The sequence below is a fragment of the Nannospalax galili genome, unplaced genomic scaffold (assembly GCF_000622305.1).
Source record: "Nannospalax galili isolate Female #2095 unplaced genomic scaffold, S.galili_v1.0 scaffold3, whole genome shotgun sequence".
NCBI classification, from domain to species: Eukaryota; Metazoa; Chordata; class Mammalia; order Rodentia; family Spalacidae; genus Nannospalax; species Nannospalax galili.
In genome coordinates, this window is record NW_008351466.1 from 2,841,874 (window position 1) to 2,854,158 (window position 12,285).

Sequence of the window (12,285 nt, forward strand, 5' to 3'; positions counted from 1 at the left end):
TTAGAGTATTTTACATGATGGGGCTGGGATTTCAACAATGGGTAGTGATCAATAACCATTTATGATGGGGAAGCTGAGTCCATGGTGCTGGATTCCTGACAGGACTAGAGGACTTCTGCAGAGCCTCTTATCTTCAGTCCACACTGGAATGCTGAAGAAACTAGGTTTCTTATATTAGAAGAGGATGTCAGCAGCACTCACAAACTGTCACTAGCAAGAATCAAAGGCAGACAAGGAAAAACTACTGCATTTTCTTATACCCTATTTATATCTGGGCTCCCGCTAAAACATGCAATCCACTGTTGGGGACTTTTCTCTCCTGAGTTAGTTCTTCCTGGAAATGCCCTCAAAGACCTTCCTGGAGATGTGTCTCTTCATTGATTCCAGATCTAATCAAGTTGAAAATTTAGAGTAAACATCACACTATCCAATCACGATTACATAAATAGTCATGGTAGAGCTAGAAACAATGATAAATGTAGGGTTAACAATTTCACTGAAGAAGCAGTGATTTTGATCCAGGCACAAACTTATCCAAGAAAAAAATATAGGAAGGAAAATCTAAATTGTTTCATTACTTCTGAAAAGATGTGAAATATAATGTTACCATTCTTTCATTATTTCAGCATTAATAATTAGCATCTTCCACATACTTTTTGTTCACATAAGGCAATCTTATTTGTCCTATATATTGTCAATGTCCTAATATGTCACATTAATTTTTGTGTTTTTAAAATTTTTTAATATTTTATTGAGTTTTTATGAATTTCATATAATAATTATTAATGAAATTTAGACCCCACCAACATCAATACCCCCAAATACTCCCCCACCAGACCTCATGTATTCTGTCATATATCCCAATTCTTATCAGGTCAAGCATTTATACCAAGATGTCCTTTGGTGTAAGTCAATCGACTGGAGTATAGTCAATCCATTCAGAATTCCTGAAGATCTAATCTCCCTACTCCAGCAGTATGCAGTTGCCAACAGATCCCAAGCTAGGGCAGGGCAGCTTCTTATATACATTGGTCCACACTGGGTCATTACCTGACTGAGTTGGCATGGCTCCTGTGCAAGGCGCCACCAATGCCACAAGTTTACATGAACAAACTTCCAGTGGCCTGAAAGCATCTGTTCCTCTATGTTCATGTTCTTAAAATCTTTCTGCCCCCTATTCCACAATGGGTAAAATGAACAATCTTGTGGGAATCATCATACCAAATTTCAGAATATATTACAGAGCTATAGCCATAAAAACAGTACAGTAGTGATACAAAATTAGACAACAATGGAATGGAATGGAAAGCATAAATACTAGTACATGGAATTTCAGCCACCTGATATTTGACAAAGGTGACAAGAACACACAATGAAGGAAAGATAGCATCTTCAACAAATGATGCTAGCAAAATTGTATTTCCACCAGTAGAAGAATGAAAATGGAGGCTTATTTTCACCCTGCACAAAAGTCAACTCCAAATTGATCAAAGAACTCAATATAAAACCTGAAACTCTGAAACTACAAGAAGAAAACATAGATGATGTCCTGTAAGATGGGTGTAGGAAAGGACTTTCTAAATCAGACATCAGTTTTTCAGGCGTTAAAGGCAACAATCAACAAGTAGGACCTTATTAAACATAAAATCTTCTGTACAGCAAAAGAAACAACCAAGGACGTGAATAGGAAACCAACTGAGTGGGAGAAAATCTTTACCTGTTACACATTTGACAGAGGATTAATATCCAGAATACACAAATAACTCAAAAATAAAAGAAACAATAAAATAAACTACCCAATTAGAAGAGGGGCTATGGATCTGAATAGAGTTCTCAAATGAGCAAATAAAAATGGCTAAGAAACACTTTTGAAATTTTTCAGCATCTTTAGTAATTAGAGGAATGCAGGTAAAAACCACTTTAAGATTCCATCTTACCCCAGTCAGTCTGGCTAAGATCAAGAGAATAAAAGACACCAAGTTCTGGAGAGGATGTGGAGAAAAAGAGACACTCATTCAATGTTGGTGGGATTGCAAACTAGTGCAACCACTATGGAAAGCAGTGTGGAGAAGGCTTAATCTCTCAGTTCTCATTAAGGAAGCTCCCTGGCAGCAGAGGTCCAGGAACACAAAAGGTCACAAATGGCCAAAACATAGACATTAAGAGTGTGCTGAATGCTGGTCGTTGTACAGGACTCCTATATTAAAATTCACCCACCCAGGGCTCAGGGATCATTATGGAAGAGGAGGCAGAAAGATTTTAAGAGCCAGTGAGGAGGTGCATGACCATATGTAAAGAGTCCTACCAGCACCTGGGACCCTGTTCATATGATTCTATGGCAATGATGTCAATATACACAAGTCCCATGCAAACTTAGGCAGACAAAAACCCATCATAGAACTGCAGAAATGAACAGCATACCCCCAAATTTAGCTGAAGAAATACTGGCAACTCTCGTTCTTTCAGTGGCTATGGACACAGCTGTGGCGAGACACCTTATGCTCCTGCTATCATTTTGGCTCTGACTTCAGGCACTGTATCCCCTTGAACTGCAAGCCAAAATAACTCCTTCTTTCCAAAGAAAAAAAGAAAGAAAGAAGGAAGGAAGGAAGGAAAGAAAGACAGACAGACAGACAGAAAGAAAGAAAGAAAGAAAGAAAGAAAGAAAGAAAGAAAGAAAGAAAGAAAGAAAATTTGTGCCCACCTCCATGGCCACCTCCCACCAGGAGGTAAGGGGCCATGTTTACTTTTGCACAGCTCCTGGCCAGATTCTGGCACTTGGTAGGTGCTTTGTACATACAGACAGAATGGACCAATGCTACTTCCTGCTTGGCTATATCAGTATTTTCCTGGTTTTGCCAGGCCTGGTATGTGCTACGTAAGCATTTCAAGCACATGTGGGGATGGTGAAATGTGGATGAGCCCAGCCTGGAAGGCACAAGCCCCGGAAACACTGCTTTCTTGGAAGTAAGAAAGGACAAATTGAGGCAATTCAGACTGGCGGGGCTCGCTGGAGGTCCCAAGAGCCCATGCCTGGGGTCTGCATCTCCATCACAGTTCAATCTACGGAGGTTTCATTGAGTAAAGCAGAGGTGTGCCTGCTACACGCACCATTCTTTACAACATTAAAGCCAAAATGAGAACAAAGAGATGCAATAGTCCCACAAAGCCCTGAATGTTCCACCACAAAGTCCATGGAAATTTGCATGGGAAGAAAAGGACGATTGAGTGCTTATCAACACCCCCCTCCCCCGTCCCATTCCCCGATAGGAACCAAGAATCAAGCAAGCAACTTTCTGTGGAGTTCCAAAGGCAGAGGCTGGGAGACCGGCCACACCCACCCACCAATTCCCTCCTTCCCAGATTGTGAGGCTGAGGAAACATTTTACTGATGCACAGCACAATAAATGTGTTCCAGGTGGGGCAGCATTCCTGAGCAGCCCAAAGAGAATTTTTTTAAAAATCAAATTGATTAAATTTCTTTAAAAAGTTTATTTGAGGGACATCTAGATCAAATATCATGCGACACTGAAGGGGTCTAAATGATTGAAGTCGGTGCAGCCGTTATTCATTATCTGACTAAATTTGATGAAGAACGTGCCTATGGAGTTTGCAGGAATTTGAATTTAGGCTAAGTTTTGGAAGAACGATTTCTAGTATGTTATTCAAGAGAAGAATAATTTGTCTTCTTTCATAGACAATTTAAATCCATAAGAAGAAAAGGAGCATTTATTTGTGGGTGCCAGGGATTGAATCCAGGACTCACACGTTAGATAACAGCTTTGCCACTAGGGTAAGCTTCCAGTCCTCTTTTTAAAAGTTTTATTTTTGACATAGGCTCTCACTAAGTTGTCCAGGCTGGCCTTGAACTTAAGATCCTCCCACTTTCCCTCTCCCCAGTAGCTGTTATCCCAGACATACCCCATTATGTCTGGTATAGACATTCAAATGTACAGAAGAAGATATTTATCAGTCACTGACACTGATTCATTTGTTAGAGTTCTGTAGAGAAAATAGAGCCAATATAAATTAGATCCACATGCATAATACATAAATAGTTAATGCTATATATGTGTATATATGTATATATATCTCAACACATACACAGTCATCTGTCAGTATCCATAAGCAACTGTTTCTAAGGCCCTCACAGATGCCCAAATGTTGAGATGTCCAAGTCCCTTACATGACATGGAATAGTATTAACATGTTACCTACATATACATATGTGTATATATGTATATATATTTAAATTTTAAATTTTAATTAATTAAGGTTTTGTTGACACAGAGTTCCCTGTAGCTCCACCTGGACTAGAACTCATTATACAGACTAAACTGGCCTTGATCTCACATAGATCCTGCCTGCCTCTGAATCCCAAGTGCATGGATTAAAGCCTGAGCCTTGGGGAGGGGATGTGATATGGATGCCCTATTTGTGGCTGAGCAATCCAAAAGAACTCTTTCTCTCATTTCATTATGCAGCCCTGACTGGCTTAGAACTTGCTATGCAGACCAGGCTGGCCTTGAACTCACAAAATTCTGCCTGCTTCTGACACTTGACAAAGTGGGCCTTAATGAATGACAGAGTATATGGGTTCCAGTGCATGGGGTGGCTATGGGAGGGTGCTGGTGGGGATAGAGGTATAAAGATGATTAAAATTGTTTTAGACATTCTGTATGAATTACACAAAAACTCAACAAAAAACAAAAAATTAAAAATAAATCTACAATATGATCTGGTTATACCACTCTTTGGCATTTGCCTAAAGGACTCATTATATTGTTGACATACCTGTACATCCATGTTAGTTGCTGCTGTTTTCGGGATAACTAAGAAATAGAAACAACATAAATTTCACCCAACTGATGAACGGTTAATAAAAATGTGGTAGATTACACAATGGAGTTTTACTCAGCAGTAAGAAAAGATGAAATCATGAATTTTTAAGGTAAATGAATAGAACTAGAAACTGTTATACTAAGTGAAGTATCACAAACTCAGAAAAGTAAGCACCTTATGTTCTCACTCATTTGTGGATTGTAGCAGTAATCCCTTATATGTAAGTATATATCCTGATGTAACAGTAGGAGCCAGGAAAATGGAAAAGGAAACATGGACTGGACATAAAGGGAAAGAAAAAGAACAAAAGAAGGTGATAGTATGGAACAGATGTTACCAGCAGGGAGGTGGAGAAATTGGGAGTGTTGGGCTGGGAGGGAAAAAAGGATGGCATATAGGGGACCACGAAAGTTGCGGGGAGGGCACTCAAGAGAGGGACCTTGGTAGGAGGCCTGTGTTATAGGGGGGGAAGGAAATGGGGATGCTTGGATTGGGGAAGGAGGGAGGTTGGATGGAGGAGAGAGAGGAGAGATGACTGCAGCTTGGGTGGTGTGGGAAGTTAGAGGGAAATGTGTTGGCTTGGGAACCTCCTGAGAAATACACATATGGTATCTGAACATATGTGTATATGTTGGGGCTGTATGGCAAGAAACACGGTGCTAGACAGGAGAGACCTTCCTTCTCATTGTTGTTCAGAGCAGTTCAAGAGACTCTCACTGTAACACTACTATTGTTGGAGCCCTTGATTATCTCCAGAACTTGAATATGAGATCGCACTGCTGGGGATGGAACAATCTTAGGACATAGAACTTGAAGCAGTGGAGCTGGAAGTGACCTGAAAGCCTTCTCCCTGAAGACTAGCTCTAATAGTTCTAGGATACCACGCAAATTGTTTGGGGAGAAAATCATTCAGCGGTCCAACCAATCTCTGGGGCCTAGTGATCAGAATGACTGGCACAGCAAAATATCTCTATTGGTAGAGAAGTGGCACTGTTGACTGTGAGTAATCAACAGATACCTTATTGGACTTAAAGCCCTCTCAATGGTAGGAAACTCATGGGTGGTACTGTAATTATAGCCAAATATACATGACACATCAATTTATATTAGATTGTTAGAATAGCTGTGCAAAATGGAATAATGCGGCTTTCCATTTTAATTTATTTTATTATACATTTTCAGCCCAATTCAGTTTTTGAGGTACCTGAAATATTTTAATTTCAAAACTATTTTAAAAATTTAATTTTTTCAAGTTTATGGATTTGTTTAACTATGTTTTGTAGTTATATAAAACATTACATGATTAAGTTGTTTTGGGGGCCACATAGAAGGCTCAATAGTTAAAAGCAACATACAGCTCTTGTAGAGGATAGAAGTTTGGTTCTTAGCACCTACTCCTGGTGGCTTACAACTGCTGTTGCCAGCTCCAAGGAGATTCGGTTTCTGGAATCTGTGGGCACCTAAACTTATGCACACAAACACACACTAAAACATTACCACAATTAAAAATTAAACCAAATATTTTTAAATAGACATTTTTGAACAAAATACATTAAAGAATCTCCCCATCATTTTGCTTAGTTTCCCTATTTCTCGGGGCTTTTTTAACTCTCTAAAATATACATAATGAAAACACACACATATTTTCTTTTACTTGTATTTGTGTGTAGATATTTCCCTCATATTATATATTTGTATATCATCTGTATTTTCACATTTGACTATACCTCTGCTGTTTACAATAAATTTTAGCATTGTATCATGTCATGCTGCTTTTGTCATTTAAGTTTATATTACTGAGGTAATTCCAGAACAGTGTATAGATAGCTTATTCTGTCATCGTTAAAAGTAGGTATTCTATACTACACACATACTAAAAATTTTTAGTCTTATTTAAAAATCTGCCTTGTCTACCTTGTCTGTCAGTAATTGCAGTTTACCATTGGTAAATAACAATCTCTTATACAATAGAGCAAAATTTATTTAACTAATCATTTTTATTGACATTTAATTTGTTCTATGATATTGCACTACTATGAATAATATTGCCATGAACATACATGAACATATATCTTGATGTAATTTTCAAGCAATTTCTCAGGCATGTGATGTTAGACCAAACAGATTGACAATTCAAATTTCACCCAAGTATATGCATATTTATATTCTTACCAAGTGCATATTAGAACATTTCTTGTGCAAACACTGTATAATACAATTCTGATTTTGTAACTTTGCACTGTATAATACAATTCTGGTTTGAATCTTTGCATTTCTGATAGCAAGCAATATTAGCTATCTGACCACATATTACATTTTCATTTGACTACTGCTTCTGAGTTCAAGCATTATCTTCACATTATTTATGTATATTTTGGTTTCCTATTTTGTAAATATTTTATTAATATTCATACACCATCTTTACTGAGGCACATCTTTGCTTTGGTATGAAAATGTCTTTATATTATTTTCTTTCTTGGTGACTCTTCCATATTACTTTGATTATTTGGCTTTTCACTATATTGACCTAAGTAGAAACTCCCTGCTTATTATTTTCAGTTTCGTGAAATATCCTGGCTATTTTCATACATTTTTATAGAAAAAGCTTAGAATTATTTTGATCATTTTATTAATGATCAAATATTTTGCCTTATTGGTAAAAATATCATATTGTTATTAATTTATATTATTCCAGTGTGCACTAACATAACTACAATATTGAATCTTTTTTCATTATATTGCTTTCTTTCTAAAAATGTAGGAGCTGGAGGTTAATGTCTGTGGTTTGTATTAAGAATAAATGAAATGAGGCTTGTCTTGGGACTTTTTGTTAGTGAATTTGGGTTGAATATTTTTAAAGAGCTGTGGGAGATAATGGAGTGTGGGTGGAAGTGCAGCTGCATAATAACGTAGAGGAAGAAAATGAAATTAAAACCCATTAAATTTGGGAGCATCCAGGTGTCCAAAGACCACACAGATTTTAAAACAATGGATACTAAATGAAACTAGAAAACAAAGGAAATCCTATTCATCTATCACTAGCAGAAGATTATTGAGTTATATGATGTGTTATTTAAACGTGTTTAAAATCTGTTAGTGAATAAATTGGCTCATCCTTTTTTTTCTTAGAAATGTATGCTCATTCTTCAAAAGTAATTTTGCCCAGAGTTAATGGTGCAGTTTTCCAGAACTAGTTCATTTTCAAGTAAGTACTTACTAATTCATTTGTGCAGTCATGAGGGAAAATAACAGAGTGATTTCTGATTATGACACGTAAAAATGAAAGATACAGTGTATAGAATGAATTTGGTTCAACAGCACACCCAGGGAAATGCATTTTAAAAAATATTTTGATGGTATCTAACAACATTATATTGCTCAATTTAAATCAATATAATGCTTACTATTTCACAAACATACTTGAGGAACACTTTGTTAGTAATTCTGTCAGATAACTTTCTTATTTATATTTGTCACATCCAGGTTTCCAAGACGTTACAAAAACAAATTTCTGAAATCTTTTTCTTTGAAAATATGTCGTTTTCTGAAAGAGGGGTTTGGGGGAGAGGAGATAGACTTGTTTATAGTCATTACATTTATATTAAGACCAAAATTCAGAGCAGTGTCCAAATTTTAGTTATATCTTTGATGTCTCACTACATCCACATCCTTAGTTCCTTAGACTGAAACCATGCTTGTACAATCATTTTTTTCTGTGTGTGGTAGGTGGTAAGGGGCATTCTTAGCATGATATGATGAGTATTTTAAGGGAATGAAAAAGGACAAGGAAAATGCTATGTTCCTGGAGAATTTAAAGAGCATGAACGATATTGAGACTTTCCTTATTATAAAATACAGCTGTGAACTGCTAAAGAGAAGGGAAACAAAATAATCTAATGGACTCATCAAAATGGAAAATTTAAGAATAAATGTAGGAATGTTAATGTCTGAAGTTTAACTTTATAAAAGTTATTTGTAATTTTTATTATTAATTGAAGAAAAGTTGTATTTGAGCATATTAATATACCTTATTCATCTGAGGAAATTAAATGCATTAGCTATTCAAATAAGATTCAAATTTTCTTATACAAATAATATTTGCCATATTTGAGATAAGTTGACTCACCAAATCTTATAAAAATCTCATCACGTGTATCAAATTTGTATAGAGAGCAGTGATATTTCTACAGTATTTGCCTCAGTTTATCTGCTTTAATTATTTTAGCTTTATAGCATAGACTATATGTTGTGCTTTATACAGTCATTGAAATAGACATTATGTGGGATCTTACTAGCTTCACTGAGGTATACAGAATAGGAGAAAATGAATTATTTTCTAGCACTAAGGGCAATCTATAAAGTTATCAAAATATAATACAAAAATAATGTTTAATAAACTAGGCTTTATGATTTAAAGTTATTTCAAAAGTTTTCATAAGGAAATTAAGAATCAAAAAAGTCACTACAAGGACAAATACTACTCAGAAAACAGACCTACAGTTTACGATTGCAGTGTGCATATGTCTATAACATTCATAGTAAAGTAAGTTTGTAGACATTTAAATACTTTCCAGGGTGAAATAAAGAACTATCATAAAAATAAATTTTCACAAAAAGCATTAGAGTAGTATGTAAATATACTATAAATTATTTAAATATTGAATTAAAACATTTTAAAATATTGGCTATCAATATCAGCCTTATGCTTGATGAACAACATTTCCTGTTAAAAGGAGGTAGAATTATTTATTTCCATTGTTTATTAAGCTATTATACAAAATTAAGAGACTAATCACAATCAAATCTTTAGTCAGTGACCCAGAGTCAAAACATATTGAAATATGTCACATATTTCTCTCCAACACTCACACTCAAAATATTTTAATAGGCGTATCATGGAATGTATATCAAAATCATAATGTTTAAAAATTACACAATAAAATGTTCTCTCTGAAACTAGGACTAGAGCAACAGTTCTCTCATCCTTGTGAGCTACTTGGATTCTTTCCACTACTTCACAAATTCCATGCTCACAGTTTTAGTTGTGATTTCCCACCTGGCACACTGGACCAGACTGGAATCAACCAGTTCCCCCCGACCCCGGAAAAAAATAAATAAATGAAATAAAGAATAAAACAACAAAATGAAAGAAAAAATACACATAAAACCCCATAAACTTAAAGCATAGACGAAGTATTTATTTATACCTGATTGTTAATAAACAAGTCTATCCCAGCAATGAAAACAGAACTGAACTGCTACTCAAAAGAGGCAGACTAAGCCTCTATCCCCCTGTTTTGGGACCATTTGCAGTCTCTTCCACTGTTCCAGGGCTCAGGCTTCCCTTGTGGTGAGTAGGGACCTAGACTACCTTGTCCCATCACCTCTCCTTGTGCACCAGAACTTTTAAGACTTTATGAGAGTGCCAGACTGGGCCTCTGGGGAAAGCTTCCCAAATTTCATCTGCCCATCCCCCTGCTTTGGGACCATGTACACTTCCTCCCACTGCTCCAGGGATTATGCTTCCCTGCTGACTTGTGGTTACCAACACATCTGTTTCCTATTCCCTCTCCTTGGATGTTGGGACTATCGCTCCAAAGATTTTGAAGGGTGCCTAATTAGCCATGGATGCTTCGTCCATCAGGACAGCACCTGAGTACCCTAAATGGATCCATCTGGCACTTCCAATATAAAATCAAAAAAGAGAACATAAAGCCTAGACCAACAAATTTTCCATACCCAATAAAAAAGGAACCAAGCTACATCAGTATTATAAACAGAATCAAACTACAACCCAACAAAGGCAGGCTTGAGTTTGATACCAGAATCACAAGCAACAAAAGAAATCTAAATCCCAAAACCACAATGAAAATAATAATAACATGAAAAAACCACAATAATATGCCCCCCCAATACCACCAGTCCTATAGAAGAGTTCTACAAGAAGAAATCCCTAGAGGTAATTCAGGACACAGAATTAAAAAAAAATAATAATAAATATGATTAAAGAATTCAATGAATTTAAAGAACACACAAACCACTCAAAGAACTAAAGGAGCATAAGGATAAACTTCTGACTGAATTCACAATAGCAATAGAAATACTGAGGAAAACTCAGGCTGAAATGAACAAGGTATTTAATATCTCGATAAGACAATTTGCCTCACAAACAGAATGAATACATTGGAAACAGAATATCAGGACAGGATAGTAAAGTTGAAGAACTGAACAGCTGAAGCAAAAAAAAAATATGAGAAATAATCCTGGAAGTAAATAAAAATGAAAATGCAAGACAATGTTTGCCACACATTAAAAGCAATCCTAAGGTGGATCTAAGCATCCAAATTTAAAGATCATAAAGAACAAAAGTAAATTACTAAATCAGACAATTCAAGTATCTGGAAAATCAACATCAAACACAAATCCAACATACAAGCATAAATAATAAAAACCAATGAAGTAGAAACAAATAAGAAACACAAAAGGTTAATGTATCTAACAGCTACTTCTTTGAAAATATAATAAGATCAACAGTCTGTTAGACCAACTGAACAGAAGAAAAAAAATTTAAAACAAAATCAACAAAATCACTAATGAAAAGTAAAACTTTACAATAGATGCCAAGATATTCCAGAACATTACAAGGGATTACTTAAAAAAAACTATATCCCTTTAAATTAGAAAATGTAAAAGAAATTGATGGATTTTTAGATTCAATCAAACCACCAAAGTTAAATCAAGACGAGATCAACAACTTGAACTGATTTATAATAAAGGAGGAGAAGGAAATTCCAATATTAATCCTCTCTACTAAATAAAGTACAGGTACTGATGGAATCATAGCAGAATTTTACAGACCTTTATAAAACTACAACAAACACTGGTTAAATTATTCAAAAAGATGAAAAGAAAGGAAAAATTCTCAAATTCTTTCTATAAAGAAAGCAGTATTCCAATACCAAACCAGGTAAAGACATAACAAAAGAAGAAAGCTACATGCCAATATCCCTAGTATACATAGATGCAAAAATTCTCAGATAAATACTTCACAATCAAAAAGAATGTTTGCCATAATCAAACTGGTTTTATTCTAGAGATGCATTTGATGGCTCAGTATATATTTTTAAACTTTTACAAAAACTTTATTGAGAATTTCATATATGCATTAAAGTGTTTTGATCAAATCCATGCCCACTCCCTCCCTTCCAACTCCTCCCATATTGCCCCATCACTTTTTTCTTTTTCTTTTTTTTCTTCTTTCATTTATTTATTTTTATGGGGCTTTTGGGTACTGTAACATTGCCCCCTCTAAAGAGGTAACACTAAGATCTTTTAATGATTAGTTACAAGCACCCAAATACTTTTGACGTTTTTGGCCTTTGGAACAGAGTATGTTGCTAAGAGGCCCAAGGACATTTTGACTTTTAGCCAAGAAACTGGCTA